At 44.4% G+C, this 15,863-nt stretch overlaps 33 non-coding genes across 33 annotated transcripts; 4 read left to right on the top strand and 29 right to left on the bottom strand.

Annotated features, from left to right (window-relative positions):
• Positions 1–637: 637 nt before the first annotated feature.
• Positions 638–709, bottom strand: TRNAA-UGC (transfer RNA alanine (anticodon UGC)). The gene has a single exon. It is a non-coding gene; the product is annotated as a tRNA-Ala (tRNA).
• Positions 710–1,138: 429 nt separating this feature from the next.
• Positions 1,139–1,210, bottom strand: TRNAA-CGC (transfer RNA alanine (anticodon CGC)). Its single transcript has one exon. It is a non-coding gene; the product is annotated as a tRNA-Ala (tRNA).
• A 129-nt stretch (positions 1,211–1,339) lies between these two features.
• On the bottom strand, positions 1,340–1,425 carry TRNAY-GUA (transfer RNA tyrosine (anticodon GUA)). Its single transcript is given in 2 exon segments — positions 1,340–1,375; positions 1,389–1,425. It is a non-coding gene; the product is annotated as a tRNA-Tyr (tRNA).
• Positions 1,426–2,193: 768 nt separating this feature from the next.
• On the bottom strand, positions 2,194–2,265 carry TRNAA-UGC (transfer RNA alanine (anticodon UGC)). The gene has a single exon. It is a non-coding gene; the product is annotated as a tRNA-Ala (tRNA).
• Positions 2,266–2,694: 429 nt separating this feature from the next.
• TRNAA-CGC (transfer RNA alanine (anticodon CGC)) lies at positions 2,695–2,766 on the bottom strand. Its single transcript has one exon. It is a non-coding gene; the product is annotated as a tRNA-Ala (tRNA).
• Positions 2,767–2,895: 129 nt separating this feature from the next.
• TRNAY-GUA (transfer RNA tyrosine (anticodon GUA)) lies at positions 2,896–2,981 on the bottom strand. The gene is given in 2 exon segments: positions 2,896–2,931; positions 2,945–2,981. It is a non-coding gene; the product is annotated as a tRNA-Tyr (tRNA).
• A 768-nt stretch (positions 2,982–3,749) lies between these two features.
• Positions 3,750–3,821, bottom strand: TRNAA-UGC (transfer RNA alanine (anticodon UGC)). Its single transcript has one exon. It is a non-coding gene; the product is annotated as a tRNA-Ala (tRNA).
• Positions 3,822–4,250: 429 nt separating this feature from the next.
• On the bottom strand, positions 4,251–4,322 carry TRNAA-CGC (transfer RNA alanine (anticodon CGC)). Its single transcript has one exon. It is a non-coding gene; the product is annotated as a tRNA-Ala (tRNA).
• A 129-nt stretch (positions 4,323–4,451) lies between these two features.
• TRNAY-GUA (transfer RNA tyrosine (anticodon GUA)) lies at positions 4,452–4,537 on the bottom strand. Its single transcript is given in 2 exon segments — positions 4,452–4,487; positions 4,501–4,537. It is a non-coding gene; the product is annotated as a tRNA-Tyr (tRNA).
• Positions 4,538–5,305: 768 nt separating this feature from the next.
• TRNAA-UGC (transfer RNA alanine (anticodon UGC)) lies at positions 5,306–5,377 on the bottom strand. Its single transcript has one exon. It is a non-coding gene; the product is annotated as a tRNA-Ala (tRNA).
• Positions 5,378–5,806: 429 nt separating this feature from the next.
• Positions 5,807–5,878, bottom strand: TRNAA-CGC (transfer RNA alanine (anticodon CGC)). Its single transcript has one exon. It is a non-coding gene; the product is annotated as a tRNA-Ala (tRNA).
• Positions 5,879–6,007: 129 nt separating this feature from the next.
• TRNAY-GUA (transfer RNA tyrosine (anticodon GUA)) lies at positions 6,008–6,093 on the bottom strand. The gene is given in 2 exon segments: positions 6,008–6,043; positions 6,057–6,093. It is a non-coding gene; the product is annotated as a tRNA-Tyr (tRNA).
• A 768-nt stretch (positions 6,094–6,861) lies between these two features.
• Positions 6,862–6,933, bottom strand: TRNAA-UGC (transfer RNA alanine (anticodon UGC)). Its single transcript has one exon. It is a non-coding gene; the product is annotated as a tRNA-Ala (tRNA).
• Positions 6,934–7,362: 429 nt separating this feature from the next.
• TRNAA-CGC (transfer RNA alanine (anticodon CGC)) lies at positions 7,363–7,434 on the bottom strand. Its single transcript has one exon. It is a non-coding gene; the product is annotated as a tRNA-Ala (tRNA).
• Positions 7,435–7,563: 129 nt separating this feature from the next.
• On the bottom strand, positions 7,564–7,649 carry TRNAY-GUA (transfer RNA tyrosine (anticodon GUA)). Its single transcript is given in 2 exon segments — positions 7,564–7,599; positions 7,613–7,649. It is a non-coding gene; the product is annotated as a tRNA-Tyr (tRNA).
• Positions 7,650–8,417: 768 nt separating this feature from the next.
• Positions 8,418–8,489, bottom strand: TRNAA-UGC (transfer RNA alanine (anticodon UGC)). The gene has a single exon. It is a non-coding gene; the product is annotated as a tRNA-Ala (tRNA).
• A 157-nt stretch (positions 8,490–8,646) lies between these two features.
• TRNAM-CAU (transfer RNA methionine (anticodon CAU)) lies at positions 8,647–8,719 on the top strand. The gene has a single exon. It is a non-coding gene; the product is annotated as a tRNA-Met (tRNA).
• Positions 8,720–8,918: 199 nt separating this feature from the next.
• Positions 8,919–8,990, bottom strand: TRNAA-CGC (transfer RNA alanine (anticodon CGC)). Its single transcript has one exon. It is a non-coding gene; the product is annotated as a tRNA-Ala (tRNA).
• A 129-nt stretch (positions 8,991–9,119) lies between these two features.
• Positions 9,120–9,205, bottom strand: TRNAY-GUA (transfer RNA tyrosine (anticodon GUA)). Its single transcript is given in 2 exon segments — positions 9,120–9,155; positions 9,169–9,205. It is a non-coding gene; the product is annotated as a tRNA-Tyr (tRNA).
• A 768-nt stretch (positions 9,206–9,973) lies between these two features.
• TRNAA-UGC (transfer RNA alanine (anticodon UGC)) lies at positions 9,974–10,045 on the bottom strand. Its single transcript has one exon. It is a non-coding gene; the product is annotated as a tRNA-Ala (tRNA).
• A 157-nt stretch (positions 10,046–10,202) lies between these two features.
• On the top strand, positions 10,203–10,275 carry TRNAM-CAU (transfer RNA methionine (anticodon CAU)). The gene has a single exon. It is a non-coding gene; the product is annotated as a tRNA-Met (tRNA).
• Positions 10,276–10,474: 199 nt separating this feature from the next.
• On the bottom strand, positions 10,475–10,546 carry TRNAA-CGC (transfer RNA alanine (anticodon CGC)). The gene has a single exon. It is a non-coding gene; the product is annotated as a tRNA-Ala (tRNA).
• Positions 10,547–10,675: 129 nt separating this feature from the next.
• On the bottom strand, positions 10,676–10,761 carry TRNAY-GUA (transfer RNA tyrosine (anticodon GUA)). The gene is given in 2 exon segments: positions 10,676–10,711; positions 10,725–10,761. It is a non-coding gene; the product is annotated as a tRNA-Tyr (tRNA).
• A 768-nt stretch (positions 10,762–11,529) lies between these two features.
• On the bottom strand, positions 11,530–11,601 carry TRNAA-UGC (transfer RNA alanine (anticodon UGC)). The gene has a single exon. It is a non-coding gene; the product is annotated as a tRNA-Ala (tRNA).
• Positions 11,602–12,030: 429 nt separating this feature from the next.
• Positions 12,031–12,102, bottom strand: TRNAA-CGC (transfer RNA alanine (anticodon CGC)). The gene has a single exon. It is a non-coding gene; the product is annotated as a tRNA-Ala (tRNA).
• A 129-nt stretch (positions 12,103–12,231) lies between these two features.
• On the bottom strand, positions 12,232–12,317 carry TRNAY-GUA (transfer RNA tyrosine (anticodon GUA)). Its single transcript is given in 2 exon segments — positions 12,232–12,267; positions 12,281–12,317. It is a non-coding gene; the product is annotated as a tRNA-Tyr (tRNA).
• A 768-nt stretch (positions 12,318–13,085) lies between these two features.
• On the bottom strand, positions 13,086–13,157 carry TRNAA-UGC (transfer RNA alanine (anticodon UGC)). Its single transcript has one exon. It is a non-coding gene; the product is annotated as a tRNA-Ala (tRNA).
• Positions 13,158–13,314: 157 nt separating this feature from the next.
• Positions 13,315–13,387, top strand: TRNAM-CAU (transfer RNA methionine (anticodon CAU)). The gene has a single exon. It is a non-coding gene; the product is annotated as a tRNA-Met (tRNA).
• A 199-nt stretch (positions 13,388–13,586) lies between these two features.
• TRNAA-CGC (transfer RNA alanine (anticodon CGC)) lies at positions 13,587–13,658 on the bottom strand. The gene has a single exon. It is a non-coding gene; the product is annotated as a tRNA-Ala (tRNA).
• Positions 13,659–13,787: 129 nt separating this feature from the next.
• On the bottom strand, positions 13,788–13,873 carry TRNAY-GUA (transfer RNA tyrosine (anticodon GUA)). The gene is given in 2 exon segments: positions 13,788–13,823; positions 13,837–13,873. It is a non-coding gene; the product is annotated as a tRNA-Tyr (tRNA).
• Positions 13,874–14,641: 768 nt separating this feature from the next.
• Positions 14,642–14,713, bottom strand: TRNAA-UGC (transfer RNA alanine (anticodon UGC)). The gene has a single exon. It is a non-coding gene; the product is annotated as a tRNA-Ala (tRNA).
• Positions 14,714–14,870: 157 nt separating this feature from the next.
• TRNAM-CAU (transfer RNA methionine (anticodon CAU)) lies at positions 14,871–14,943 on the top strand. The gene has a single exon. It is a non-coding gene; the product is annotated as a tRNA-Met (tRNA).
• Positions 14,944–15,142: 199 nt separating this feature from the next.
• On the bottom strand, positions 15,143–15,214 carry TRNAA-CGC (transfer RNA alanine (anticodon CGC)). Its single transcript has one exon. It is a non-coding gene; the product is annotated as a tRNA-Ala (tRNA).
• Between the last annotated feature and the right edge of the window lie 649 nt (positions 15,215–15,863).

Below are 15,863 nucleotides of genomic sequence, written 5' to 3' on the forward strand. Positions count from 1 at the left end.
GAGCACACTGTAAGGTACATCTTATCACCCCAAAGGAGGATTTCAGACCAAAGTTCATGTTCTGTCTTGGCTTGGGGATAAGCAGGGGTGCTCCAAATTTCAATTTTACAGAAAGGAAAGGAACTTTGATACAAAGACCTTGGGCAGCATTGGTGGCAAATGGATGGCTGCGCGGAACCATGAAAGAAATGACAGAAAGTTATGGGAGTCATTACTACGCACCCAGCATCAAGAACGTGCATTTTGGATGCATTTTCAAAAGGAAAGAGAACGGAAAAATCTGTAGATTGAAGGTGATTGAGATAAACAAAATATTCCGTTTTTCTAAAAGCTACTGTAAAGAGTCTCTGGTTTAGAAGAAGAACCCTTACCAATGATCAAGAGAGATGCGACAGATTTCTATCATCAAAGCATTATGGTTGTCAAGATGAATCATCACTTTGATGTCTTCAACAAGTAGGATTCTTTTGATCTATAATCATCAAAAATGAGATAGCCCCATTTCATGGGATTTTTCAAGGCAAACGTCTGACAGATTAAGCGGGGTCCTCATCCCGGTTGGAGGACATATCTCTTCCTTCATCATGATGCCAGCCTAGCTTTCGGCCCAAAATCCAAGGTAAGCATGGCAAAAGTCTGGAGATGCCGGGGATTGAACCCGGGGCCTCATACATGCAAAGCATGCGCTCTACCACTGAGCTACATCCCCACTTCTGCAAGGTTTGACTGTATGATTGGAAACCCTGCATTGAACCGACGGCCACATCACCCCATTCGACTCTGCAGTATACAATGTCAGTCAGGAAAATCCTTCAGCCTTGTACCTGGATGATCTTCATGGTCTTATGTACAGATGCCTATATACAGTCTTCTTAGCGCAGTAGGCAGCGCGTCAGTCTCATAATCTGAAGGTCCTGAGTTCGATCCTCAGAGAGGGCATTTATTTCCTTCTTTTGGAATGCAAAATTCTCCGATTTTCTTGAAATGCGCCAACTATGCCTAGTTCAAAGATTTTTCCAAAGCAAATGTCTGACTATTTAAGTGGGGCTCTCACCCCAACTGCATGACAAACTTCTTCTTTCTGCATGATGGCAGGCTAGCCTTCTGGAAAAAAGCCAAGATAAGGAACAGAGGCTCCTGGAGATGCCGGGGATTGAACCCGGGACCTCATACATGCGAAGCATGCGCTCTACCACTGAGCTACATCCCCACTTTTGCACTCGAGCTGTTTGATGGATGCAAGGAATCCCTGAAACCCAGGGACTGCAAAGTCTCGATCATAATCAATGGAAGGTATTGTTTGAATAAAAGTGAAATATATGGAAATCGAAGCAAAAAATCCTTCGAGCCGGATTTGAACCAGCGACCTAAGGATGTCTGACTTTATGCTACAGTCCTCCGCTCTACCAACTGAGCTATCGAAGGAGTGGCTGAAGTATCTTTCAGCGCTGTAATTATCTCTCGCTCAAGAAAGGTTGTGGGGGTGGGGATCAGGAGCAGATCGATGAAAATCATGAACATTACCTGCAGCTCCCTCTCAAAGTCACCAGTTCTTAGAGCACACTGTAAGGTACGTCTTATCACCCCAAAGGAGGATTTCAGACCAAAGTTCATGTTCTGTCTTGGCTTGGGGATAAGCAGGGGTGCTCCAAATTTCAATTTTACAGAAAGGAAAGGAACTTTGATACAAAGACCTTGGGCAGCATTGGTGGCAAATGGATGGCTGCGCGGAACCATGAAAGAAATGACAGAAAGTTATGGGAGTCATTACTACGCACCCAGCATCAAGAACGTGCATTTTGGATGCATTTTCAAAAGGAAAGAGAACGGAAAAATCTGTAGATTGAAGGTGATTGAGATAAACAAAATATTCCGTTTTTCTAAAAGCTACTGTAAAGAGTCTCTGGTTTAGAAGAAGAACCCTTACCAATGATCAAGAGAGATGCGACAGATTTCTATCATCAAAGCATTATGGTTGTCAAGATGAATCATCACTTTGATGTCTTCAACAAGTAGGATTCTTTTGATCTATAATCATCAAAAATGAGATAGCCCCATTTCATGGGATTTTTCAAGGCAAACGTCTGACAGATTAAGCGGGGTCCTCATCCCGGTTGGAGGACATATCTCTTCCTTCATCATGATGCCAGCCTAGCTTTCGGCCCAAAATCCAAGGTAAGCATGGCAAAAGTCTGGAGATGCCGGGGATTGAACCCGGGGCCTCATACATGCAAAGCATGCGCTCTACCACTGAGCTACATCCCCACTTCTGCAAGGTTTGACTGTATGATTGGAAACCCTGCATTGAACCGACGGCCACATCACCCCATTCGACTCTGCAGTATACAATGTCAGTCAGGAAAATCCTTCAGCCTTGTACCTGGATGATCTTCATGGTCTTATGTACAGATGCCTATATACAGTCTTCTTAGCGCAGTAGGCAGCGCGTCAGTCTCATAATCTGAAGGTCCTGAGTTCGATCCTCAGAGAGGGCATTTATTTCCTTCTTTTGGAATGCAAAATTCTCCGATTTTCTTGAAATGCGCAAACTATGCCTAGTTCAAAGATTTTTCCAAAGCAAATGTCTGACTATTTAAGTGGGGCTCTCACCCCAACTGCATGACAAACTTCTTCTTTCTGCATGATGGCAGGCTAGCCTTCTGGAAAAAAGCCAAGATAAGGAACAGAGGCTCCTGGAGATGCCGGGGATTGAACCCGGGACCTCATACATGCGAAGCATGCGCTCTACCACTGAGCTACATCCCCACTTTTGCCCTCGAGCTGTTTGATGGATGCAAGGAATCCCTGAAACCCAGGGACTGCAAAGTCTCGATCATAATCAATGGAAGGTATTGTTTGAATAAAAGTGAAATATATGGAAATCGAAGCAAAAAATCCTTCGAGCCGGATTTGAACCAGCGACCTAAGGATGTCTGACTTTATGCTACAGTCCTCCGCTCTACCAACTGAGCTATCGAAGGAGTGGCTGAAGTATCTTTCAGCGCTGTAATTATCTCTCGCTCAAGAAAGGTTGTGGGGGTGGGGATCAGGAGCAGATCGATGAAAATCATGAACATTACCTGCAGCTCCCTCTCAAAGTCACCAGTTCTTAGAGCACACTGTAAGGTACATCTTATCACCCCAAAGGAGGATTTCAGACCAAAGTTCATGTTCTGTCTTGGCTTGGGGATAAGCAGGGGTGCTCCAAATTTCAATTTTACAGAAAGGAAAGGAACTTTGATACAAAGACCTTGGGCAGCATTGGTGGCAAATGGATGGCTGCGCGGAACCATGAAAGAAATGACAGAAAGTTATGGGAGTCATTACTACGCACCCAGCATCAAGAACGTGCATTTTGGATGCATTTTCAAAAGGAAAGAGAACGGAAAAATCTGTAGATTGAAGGTGATTGAGATAAACAAAATATTCCGTTTTTCTAAAAGCTACTGTAAAGAGTCTCTGGTTTAGAAGAAGAACCCTTACCAATGATCAAGAGAGATGCGACAGATTTCTATCATCAAAGCATTATGGTTGTCAAGATGAATCATCACTTTGATGTCTTCAACAAGTAGGATTCTTTTGATCTATAATCATCAAAAATGAGATAGCCCCATTTCATGGGATTTTTCAAGGCAAACGTCTGACAGATTAAGCGGGGTCCTCATCCCGGTTGGAGGACATATCTCTTCCTTCATCATGATGCCAGCCTAGCTTTCGGCCCAAAATCCAAGGTAAGCATGGCAAAAGTCTGGAGATGCCGGGGATTGAACCCGGGGCCTCATACATGCAAAGCATGCGCTCTACCACTGAGCTACATCCCCACTTCTGCAAGGTTTGACTGTATGATTGGAAACCCTGCATTGAACCGACGGCCACATCACCCCATTCGACTCTGCAGTATACAATGTCAGTCAGGAAAATCCTTCAGCCTTGTACCTGGATGATCTTCATGGTCTTATGTACAGATGCCTATATACAGTCTTCTTAGCGCAGTAGGCAGCGCGTCAGTCTCATAATCTGAAGGTCCTGAGTTCGATCCTCAGAGAGGGCATTTATTTCCTTCTTTTGGAATGCAAAATTCTCCGATTTTCTTGAAATGCGCCAACTATGCCTAGTTCAAAGATTTTTCCAAAGCAAATGTCTGACTATTTAAGTGGGGCTCTCACCCCAACTGCATGACAAACTTCTTCTTTCTGCATGATGGCAGGCTAGCCTTCTGGAAAAAAGCCAAGATAAGGAACAGAGGCTCCTGGAGATGCCGGGGATTGAACCCGGGACCTCATACATGCGAAGCATGCGCTCTACCACTGAGCTACATCCCCACTTTTGCACTCGAGCTGTTTGATGGATGCAAGGAATCCCTGAAACCCAGGGACTGCAAAGTCTCGATCATAATCAATGGAAGGTATTGTTTGAATAAAAGTGAAATATATGGAAATCGAAGCAAAAAATCCTTCGAGCCGGATTTGAACCAGCGACCTAAGGATGTCTGACTTTATGCTACAGTCCTCCGCTCTACCAACTGAGCTATCGAAGGAGTGGCTGAAGTATCTTTCAGCGCTGTAATTATCTCTCGCTCAAGAAAGGTTGTGGGGGTGGGGATCAGGAGCAGATCGATGAAAATCATGAACATTACCTGCAGCTCCCTCTCAAAGTCACCAGTTCTTAGAGCACACTGTAAGGTACGTCTTATCACCCCAAAGGAGGATTTCAGACCAAAGTTCATGTTCTGTCTTGGCTTGGGGATAAGCAGGGGTGCTCCAAATTTCAATTTTACAGAAAGGAAAGGAACTTTGATACAAAGACCTTGGGCAGCATTGGTGGCAAATGGATGGCTGCGCGGAACCATGAAAGAAATGACAGAAAGTTATGGGAGTCATTACTACGCACCCAGCATCAAGAACGTGCATTTTGGATGCATTTTCAAAAGGAAAGAGAACGGAAAAATCTGTAGATTGAAGGTGATTGAGATAAACAAAATATTCCGTTTTTCTAAAAGCTACTGTAAAGAGTCTCTGGTTTAGAAGAAGAACCCTTACCAATGATCAAGAGAGATGCGACAGATTTCTATCATCAAAGCATTATGGTTGTCAAGATGAATCATCACTTTGATGTCTTCAACAAGTAGGATTCTTTTGATCTATAATCATCAAAAATGAGATAGCCCCATTTCATGGGATTTTTCAAGGCAAACGTCTGACAGATTAAGCGGGGTCCTCATCCCGGTTGGAGGACATATCTCTTCCTTCATCATGATGCCAGCCTAGCTTTCGGCCCAAAATCCAAGGTAAGCATGGCAAAAGTCTGGAGATGCCGGGGATTGAACCCGGGGCCTCATACATGCAAAGCATGCGCTCTACCACTGAGCTACATCCCCACTTCTGCAAGGTTTTACTGTATGATTGGAAACCCTGCATTGAACCGACGGCCACATCACCCCATTCGACTCTGCAGTATACAATGTCAGTCAGGAAAATCCTTCAGCCTTGTACCTGGATGATCTTCATGGTCTTATGTACAGATGCCTATATACAGTCTTCTTAGCGCAGTAGGCAGCGCGTCAGTCTCATAATCTGAAGGTCCTGAGTTCGATCCTCAGAGAGGGCATTTATTTCCTTCTTTTGGAATGCAAAATTCTCCGATTTTCTTGAAATGCGCAAACTATGCCTAGTTCAAAGATTTTTCCAAAGCAAATGTCTGACTATTTAAGTGGGGCTCTCACCCCAACTGCATGACAAACTTCTTCTTTCTGCATGATGGCAGGCTAGCCTTCTGGAAAAAAGCCAAGATAAGGAACAGAGGCTCCTGGAGATGCCGGGGATTGAACCCGGGACCTCATACATGCGAAGCATGCGCTCTACCACTGAGCTACATCCCCACTTTTGCCCTCGAGCTGTTTGATGGATGCAAGGAATCCCTGAAACCCAGGGACTGCAAAGTCTCGATCATAATCAATGGAAGGTATTGTTTGAATAAAAGTGAAATATATGGAAATCGAAGCAAAAAATCCTTCGAGCCGGATTTGAACCAGCGACCTAAGGATGTCTGACTTTATGCTACAGTCCTCCGCTCTACCAACTGAGCTATCGAAGGAGTGGCTGAAGTATCTTTCAGCGCTGTAATTATCTCTCGCTCAAGAAAGGTTGTGGGGGTGGGGATCAGGAGCAGATCGATGAAAATCATGAACATTACCTGCAGCTCCCTCTCAAAGTCACCAGTTCTTAGAGCACACTGTAAGGTACATCTTATCACCCCAAAGGAGGATTTCAGACCAAAGTTCATGTTCTGTCTTGGCTTGGGGATAAGCAGGGGTGCTCCAAATTTCAATTTTACAGAAAGGAAAGGAACTTTGATACAAAGACCTTGGGCAGCATTGGTGGCAAATGGATGGCTGCGCGGAACCATGAAAGAAATGACAGAAAGTTATGGGAGTCATTACTACGCACCCAGCATCAAGAACGTGCATTTTGGATGCATTTTCAAAAGGAAAGAGAACGGAAAAATCTGTAGATTGAAGGTGATTGAGATAAACAAAATATTCCGTTTTTCTAAAAGCTACTGTAAAGAGTCTCTGGTTTAGAAGAAGAACCCTTACCAATGATCAAGAGAGATGCGACAGATTTCTATCATCAAAGCATTATGGTTGTCAAGATGAATCATCACTTTGATGTCTTCAACAAGTAGGATTCTTTTGATCTATAATCATCAAAAATGAGATAGCCCCATTTCATGGGATTTTTCAAGGCAAACGTCTGACAGATTAAGCGGGGTCCTCATCCCGGTTGGAGGACATATCTCTTCCTTCATCATGATGCCAGCCTAGCTTTCGGCCCAAAATCCAAGGTAAGCATGGCAAAAGTCTGGAGATGCCGGGGATTGAACCCGGGGCCTCATACATGCAAAGCATGCGCTCTACCACTGAGCTACATCCCCACTTCTGCAAGGTTTTACTGTATGATTGGAAACCCTGCATTGAACCGACGGCCACATCACCCCATTCGACTCTGCAGTATACAATGTCAGTCAGGAAAATCCTTCAGCCTTGTACCTGGATGATCTTCATGGTCTTATGTACAGATGCCTATATACAGTCTTCTTAGCGCAGTAGGCAGCGCGTCAGTCTCATAATCTGAAGGTCCTGAGTTCGATCCTCAGAGAGGGCATTTATTTCCTTCTTTTGGAATGCAAAATTCTCCGATTTTCTTGAAATGCGCCAACTATGCCTAGTTCAAAGATTTTTCCAAAGCAAATGTCTGACTATTTAAGTGGGGCTCTCACCCCAACTGCATGACAAACTTCTTCTTTCTGCATGATGGCAGGCTAGCCTTCTGGAAAAAAGCCAAGATAAGGAACAGAGGCTCCTGGAGATGCCGGGGATTGAACCCGGGACCTCATACATGCGAAGCATGCGCTCTACCACTGAGCTACATCCCCACTTTTGCACTCGAGCTGTTTGATGGATGCAAGGAATCCCTGAAACCCAGGGACTGCAAAGTCTCGATCATAATCAATGGAAGGTATTGTTTGAATAAAAGTGAAATATATGGAAATCGAAGCAAAAAATCCTTCGAGCCGGATTTGAACCAGCGACCTAAGGATGTCTGACTTTATGCTACAGTCCTCCGCTCTACCAACTGAGCTATCGAAGGAGTGGCTGAAGTATCTTTCAGCGCTGTAATTATCTCTCGCTCAAGAAAGGTTGTGGGGGTGGGGATCAGGAGCAGATCGATGAAAATCATGAACATTACCTGCAGCTCCCTCTCAAAGTCACCAGTTCTTAGAGCACACTGTAAGGTACGTCTTATCACCCCAAAGGAGGATTTCAGACCAAAGTTCATGTTCTGTCTTGGCTTGGGGATAAGCAGGGGTGCTCCAAATTTCAATTTTACAGAAAGGAAAGGAACTTTGATACAAAGACCTTGGGCAGCATTGGTGGCAAATGGATGGCTGCGCGGAACCATGAAAGAAATGACAGAAAGTTATGGGAGTCATTACTACGCACCCAGCATCAAGAACGTGCATTTTGGATGCATTTTCAAAAGGAAAGAGAACGGAAAAATCTGTAGATTGAAGGTGATTGAGATAAACAAAATATTCCGTTTTTCTAAAAGCTACTGTAAAGAGTCTCTGGTTTAGAAGAAGAACCCTTACCAATGATCAAGAGAGATGCGACAGATTTCTATCATCAAAGCATTATGGTTGTCAAGATGAATCATCACTTTGATGTCTTCAACAAGTAGGATTCTTTTGATCTATAATCATCAAAAATGAGATAGCCCCATTTCAAGGGATTTTTCAAGGCAAACGTCTGACAGATTAAGCGGGGTCCTCATCCCGGTTGGAGGACATATCTCTTCCTTCATCATGATGCCAGCCTAGCTTTCGGCCCAAAATCCAAGGTAAGCATGGCAAAAGTCTGGAGATGCCGGGGATTGAACCCGGGGCCTCATACATGCAAAGCATGCGCTCTACCACTGAGCTACATCCCCACTTCTGCAAGGTTTGACTGTATGATTGGAAACCCTGCATTGAACCGACGGCCACATCACCCCATTCGACTCTGCAGTATACAATGTCAGTCAGGAAAATCCTTCAGCCTTGTACCTGGATGATCTTCATGGTCTTATGTACAGATGCCTATATACAGCCTTCTTAGCGCAGTAGGCAGCGCGTCAGTCTCATAATCTGAAGGTCCTGAGTTCGATCCTCAGAGAGGGCATTTATTTCCTTCTTTTGGAATGCAAAATTCTCCGATTTTCTTGAAATGCGCAAACTATGCCTAGTTCAAAGATTTTTCCAAAGCAAATGTCTGACTATTTAAGTGGGGCTCTCACCCCAACTGCATGACAAACTTCTTCTTTCTGCATGATGGCAGGCTAGCCTTCTGGAAAAAAGCCAAGATAAGGAACAGAGGCTCCTGGAGATGCCGGGGATTGAACCCGGGACCTCATACATGCGAAGCATGCGCTCTACCACTGAGCTACATCCCCACTTTTGCCCTCGAGCTGTTTGATGGATGCAAGGAATCCCTGAAACCCAGGGACTGCAAAGTCTCGATCATAATCAATGGAAGGTATTGTTTGAATAAAAGTGAAATATATGGAAATCGAAGCAAAAAATCCTTCGAGCCGGATTTGAACCAGCGACCTAAGGATGTCTGACTTTATGCTACAGTCCTCCGCTCTACCAACTGAGCTATCGAAGGAGTGGCTGAAGTATCTTTCAGCGCTGTAATTATCTCTCGCTCAAGAAAGGTTGTGGGGGTGGGGATCAGGAGCAGATCGATGAAAATCATGAACATTACCTGCAGCTCCCTCTCAAAGTCACCAGTTCTTAGAGCACACTGTAAGGTACATCTTATCACCCCAAAGGAGGATTTCAGACCAAAGTTCATGTTCTGTCTTGGCTTGGGGATAAGCAGGGGTGCTCCAAATTTCAATTTTACAGAAAGGAAAGGAACTTTGATACAAAGACCTTGGGCAGCATTGGTGGCAAATGGATGGCTGCGCGGAACCATGAAAGAAATGACAGAAAGTTATGGGAGTCATTACTACGCACCCAGCATCAAGAACGTGCATTTTGGATGCATTTTCAAAAGGAAAGAGAACGGAAAAATCTGTAGATTGAAGGTGATTGAGATAAACAAAATATTCCGTTTTTCTAAAAGCTACTGTAAAGAGTCTCTGGTTTAGAAGAAGAACCCTTACCAATGATCAAGAGAGATGCGACAGATTTCTATCATCAAAGCATTATGGTTGTCAAGATGAATCATCACTTTGATGTCTTCAACAAGTAGGATTCTTTTGATCTATAATCATCAAAAATGAGATAGCCCCATTTCATGGGATTTTTCAAGGCAAACGTCTGACAGATTAAGCGGGGTCCTCATCCCGGTTGGAGGACATATCTCTTCCTTCATCATGATGCCAGCCTAGCTTTCGGCCCAAAATCCAAGGTAAGCATGGCAAAAGTCTGGAGATGCCGGGGATTGAACCCGGGGCCTCATACATGCAAAGCATGCGCTCTACCACTGAGCTACATCCCCACTTCTGCAAGGTTTGACTGTATGATTGGAAACCCTGCATTGAACCGACGGCCACATCACCCCATTCGACTCTGCAGTATACAATGTCAGTCAGGAAAATCCTTCAGCCTTGTACCTGGATGATCTTCATGGTCTTATGTACAGATGCCTATATACAGCCTTCTTAGCGCAGTAGGCAGCGCGTCAGTCTCATAATCTGAAGGTCCTGAGTTCGATCCTCAGAGAGGGCATTTATTTCCTTCTTTTGGAATGCAAAATTCTCCGATTTTCTTGAAATGCGCAAACTATGCCTAGTTCAAAGATTTTTCCAAAGCAAATGTCTGACTATTTAAGTGGGGCTCTCACCCCAACTGCATGACAAACTTCTTCTTTCTGCATGATGGCAGGCTAGCCTTCTGGAAAAAAGCCAAGATAAGGAACAGAGGCTCCTGGAGATGCCGGGGATTGAACCCGGGACCTCATACATGCGAAGCATGCGCTCTACCACTGAGCTACATCCCCACTTTTGCCCTCGAGCTGTTTGATGGATGCAAGGAATCCCTGAAACCCAGGGACTGCAAAGTCTCGATCATAATCAATGGAAGGTATTGTTTGAATAAAAGTGAAATATATGGAAATCGAAGCAAAAAATCCTTCGAGCCGGATTTGAACCAGCGACCTAAGGATGTCTGACTTTATGCTACAGTCCTCCGCTCTACCAACTGAGCTATCGAAGGAGTGGCTGAAGTATCTTTCAGCGCTGTAATTATCTCTCGCTCAAGAAAGGTTGTGGGGGTGGGGATCAGGAGCAGATCGATGAAAATCATGAACATTACCTGCAGCTCCCTCTCAAAGTCACCAGTTCTTAGAGCACACTGTAAGGTACATCTTATCACCCCAAAGGAGGATTTCAGACCAAAGTTCATGTTCTGTCTTGGCTTGGGGATAAGCAGGGGTGCTCCAAATTTCAATTTTACAGAAAGGAAAGGAACTTTGATACAAAGACCTTGGGCAGCATTGGTGGCAAATGGATGGCTGCGCGGAACCATGAAAGAAATGACAGAAAGTTATGGGAGTCATTACTACGCACCCAGCATCAAGAACGTGCATTTTGGATGCATTTTCAAAAGGAAAGAGAACGGAAAAATCTGTAGATTGAAGGTGATTGAGATAAACAAAATATTCCGTTTTTCTAAAAGCTACTGTAAAGAGTCTCTGGTTTAGAAGAAGAACCCTTACCAATGATCAAGAGAGATGCGACAGATTTCTATCATCAAAGCATTATGGTTGTCAAGATGAATCATCACTTTGATGTCTTCAACAAGTAGGATTCTTTTGATCTATAATCATCAAAAATGAGATAGCCCCATTTCATGGGATTTTTCAAGGCAAACGTCTGACAGATTAAGCGGGGTCCTCATCCCGGTTGGAGGACATATCTCTTCCTTCATCATGATGCCAGCCTAGCTTTCGGCCCAAAATCCAAGGTAAGCATGGCAAAAGTCTGGAGATGCCGGGGATTGAACCCGGGGCCTCATACATGCAAAGCATGCGCTCTACCACTGAGCTACATCCCCACTTCTGCAAGGTTTTACTGTATGATTGGAAACCCTGCATTGAACCGACGGCCACATCACCCCATTCGACTCTGCAGTATACAATGTCAGTCAGGAAAATCCTTCAGCCTTGTACCTGGATGATCTTCATGGTCTTATGTACAGATGCCTATATACAGTCTTCTTAGCGCAGTAGGCAGCGCGTCAGTCTCATAATCTGAAGGTCCTGAGTTCGATCCTCAGAGAGGGCATTTATTTCCTTCTTTTGGAATGCAAAATTCTCCGATTTTCTTGAAATGCGCCAACTATGCCTAGTTCAAAGATTTTTCCAAAGCAAATGTCTGACTATTTAAGTGGGGCTCTCACCCCAACTGCATGACAAACTTCTTCTTTCTGCATGATGGCAGGCTAGCCTTCTGGAAAAAAGCCAAGATAAGGAACAGAGGCTCCTGGAGATGCCGGGGATTGAACCCGGGACCTCATACATGCGAAGCATGCGCTCTACCACTGAGCTACATCCCCACTTTTGCACTCGAGCTGTTTGATGGATGCAAGGAATCCCTGAAACCCAGGGACTGCAAAGTCTCGATCATAATCAATGGAAGGTATTGTTTGAATAAAAGTGAAATATATGGAAATCGAAGCAAAAAATCCTTCGAGCCGGATTTGAACCAGCGACCTAAGGATGTCTGACTTTATGCTACAGTCCTCCGCTCTACCAACTGAGCTATCGAAGGAGTGGCTGAAGTATCTTTCAGCGCTGTAATTATCTCTCGCTCAAGAAAGGTTGTGGGGGTGGGGATCAGGAGCAGATCGATGAAAATCATGAACATTACCTGCAGCTCCCTCTCAAAGTCACCAGTTCTTAGAGCACACTGTAAGGTACGTCTTATCACCCCAAAGGAGGATTTCAGACCAAAGTTCATGTTCTGTCTTGGCTTGGGGATAAGCAGGGGTGCTCCAAATTTCAATTTTACAGAAAGGAAAGGAACTTTGATACAAAGACCTTGGGCAGCATTGGTGGCAAATGGATGGCTGCGCGGAACCATGAAAGAAATGACAGAAAGTTATGGGAGTCATTACTACGCACCCAGCATCAAGAACGTGCATTTTGGATGCATTTTCAAAAGGAAAGAGAACGGAAAAATCTGTAGATTGAAGGTGATTGAGATAAACAAAATATTCCGTTTTTCTAAAAGCTACTGTAAAGAGTCTCTGGTTTAGAAGAAGAACCCTTACCAATGATCAAGAGAGATGCGACAGATCTCTATCATCAAAGCATTATGGTTGTCAAGATGAATCATCACTTTGATGTCTTCAACAAGTAGGATTCTTTTGATCTATAATCATCAAAAATGAGATAGCCCCATTTCAAGGGATTTTTCAAGGCAAACGTCTGACAGATTAAGCGGGGTCCTCATCCCGGTTGGAGGACATATCTCTTCCTTCATCATGATGCCAGCCTAGCTTTCGGCCCAAAATCCAAGGTAAGCATGGCAAAAGTCTGGAGATGCCGGGGATTGAACCCGGGGCCTCATACATGCAAAGCATGCGCTCTACCACTGAGCTACATCCCCACTTCTGCAAGGTTTGACTGTATGATTGGAAACCCTGCATTGAACCGACGGCCACATCACCCCATTCGACTCTGCAGTATACAATGTCAGTCAGGAAAATCCTTCAGCCTTGTACCTGGATGATCTTCATGGTCTTATGTACAGATGCCTATATACAGCCTTCTTAGCGCAGTAGGCAGCGCGTCAGTCTCATAATCTGAAGGTCCTGAGTTCGATCCTCAGAGAGGGCATTTATTTCCTTCTTTTGGAATGCAAAATTCTCCGATTTTCTTGAAATGCGCAAACTATGCCTAGTTCAAAGATTTTTCCAAAGCAAATGTCTGACTATTTAAGTGGGGCTCTCACCCCAACTGCATGACAAACTTCTTCTTTCTGCATGATGGCAGGCTAGCCTTCTGGAAAAAAGCCAAGATAAGGAACAGAGGCTCCTGGAGATGCCGGGGATTGAACCCGGGACCTCATACATGCGAAGCATGCGCTCTACCACTGAGCTACATCCCCACTTTTGCCCTCGAGCTGTTTGATGGATGCAAGGAATCCCTGAAACCCAGGGACTGCAAAGTCTCGATCATAATCAATGGAAGGTATTGTTTGAATAAAAGTGAAATATATGGAAATCGAAGCAAAAAATCCTTCGAGCCGGATTTGAACCAGCGACCTAAGGATGTCTGACTTTATGCTACAGTCCTCCGCTCTACCAACTGAGCTATCGAAGGAGTGGCTGAAGTATCTTTCAGCGCTGTAATTATCTCTCGCTCAAGAAAGGTTGTGGGGGTGGGGATCAGGAGCAGATCGATGAAAATCATGAACATTACCTGCAGCTCCCTCTCAAAGTCACCAGTTCTTAGAGCACACTGTAAGGTACATCTTATCACCCCAAAGGAGGATTTCAGACCAAAGTTCATGTTCTGTCTTGGCTTGGGGATAAGCAGGGGTGCTCCAAATTTCAATTTTACAGAAAGGAAAGGAACTTTGATACAAAGACCTTGGGCAGCATTGGTGGCAAATGGATGGCTGCGCGGAACCATGAAAGAAATGACAGAAAGTTATGGGAGTCATTACTACGCACCCAGCATCAAGAACGTGCATTTTGGATGCATTTTCAAAAGGAAAGAGAACGGAAAAATCTGTAGATTGAAGGTGATTGAGATAAACAAAATATTCCGTTTTTCTAAAAGCTACTGTAAAGAGTCTCTGGTTTAGAAGAAGAACCCTTACCAATGATCAAGAGAGATGCGACAGATTTCTATCATCAAAGCATTATGGTTGTCAAGATGAATCATCACTTTGATGTCTTCAACAAGTAGGATTCTTTTGATCTATAATCATCAAAAATGAGATAGCCCCATTTCATGGGATTTTTCAAGGCAAACGTCTGACAGATTAAGCGGGGTCCTCATCCCGGTTGGAGGACATATCTCTTCCTTCATCATGATGCCAGCCTAGCTTTCGGCCCAAAATCCAAGGTAAGCATGGCAAAAGTCTGGAGATGCCGGGGATTGAACCCGGGGCCTCATACATGCAAAGCATGCGCTCTACCACTGAGCTACATCCCCACTTCTGCAAGGTTTGACTGTATGATTGGAAACCCTGCATTGAACCGACGGCCACATCACCCCATTCGACTCTGCAGTATACAATGTCAGTCAGGAAAATCCTTCAGCCTTGTACCTGGATGATCTTCATGGTCTTATGTACAGATGCCTATATACAGCCTTCTTAGCGCAGTAGGCAGCGCGTCAGTCTCATAATCTGAAGGTCCTGAGTTCGATCCTCAGAGAGGGCATTTATTTCCTTCTTTTGGAATGCAAAATTCTCCGATTTTCTTGAAATGCGCAAACTATGCCTAGTTCAAAGATTTTTCCAAAGCAAATGTCTGACTATTTAAGTGGGGCTCTCACCCCAACTGCATGACAAACTTCTTCTTTCTGCATGATGGCAGGCTAGCCTTCTGGAAAAAAGCCAAGATAAGGAACAGAGGCTCCTGGAGATGCCGGGGATTGAACCCGGGACCTCATACATGCGAAGCATGCGCTCTACCACTGAGCTACATCCCCACTTTTGCACTCGAGCTGTTTGATGGATGCAAGGAATCCCTGAAACCCAGGGACTGCAAAGTCTCGATCATAATCAATGGAAGGTATTGTTTGAATAAAAGTGAAAGATATGGAAATCGAAGCAAAAAATCCTTCAAGCCGGATTTGAACCAGCGACCTAAGGATGTCTGACTTTATGCTACAGTCCTCCGCTCTACCAACTGAGCTATCGAAGGAGTGGCTGAAGTATCTTTCAGCGCTGTAATTATCTCTCGCTCAAGAAAGGTTATGGGGGTGGGGATCAGGAGCAGATCGATGAAAATCATGAACATTACCTGCAGCTCCCTCTCAAAGTCACCAGTTCTTAGAGCACACTGTAAGGTACGTCTTATCACCCCAAAGGAGGATTTCAGACCAAAGTTCATGTTCTGTCTTGGCTTGGGGATAAGCAGGGGTGCTCCAAATTTCAATTTTACAGAAAGGAAAGGAACTTTGATACAAAGACCTTGGGCAGCATTGGTGGCAAATGGATGGCTGCGCGGAACCATGAAAGAAATGACAGAAAGTTATGGGAGTCATTACTACGCACCCAGCATCAAGAACGTGCATTTTGGATGCATTTTCAAAAGGAAAGAGAACGGAAAAATCTGTAGATTGAAGGTGATTGAGA

The sequence above is a fragment of the Triturus cristatus genome, chromosome 4_1 (assembly GCF_964204655.1).
Source record: "Triturus cristatus chromosome 4_1, aTriCri1.1, whole genome shotgun sequence".
Classification (NCBI taxonomy): Eukaryota; Metazoa; Chordata; class Amphibia; order Caudata; family Salamandridae; genus Triturus; species Triturus cristatus.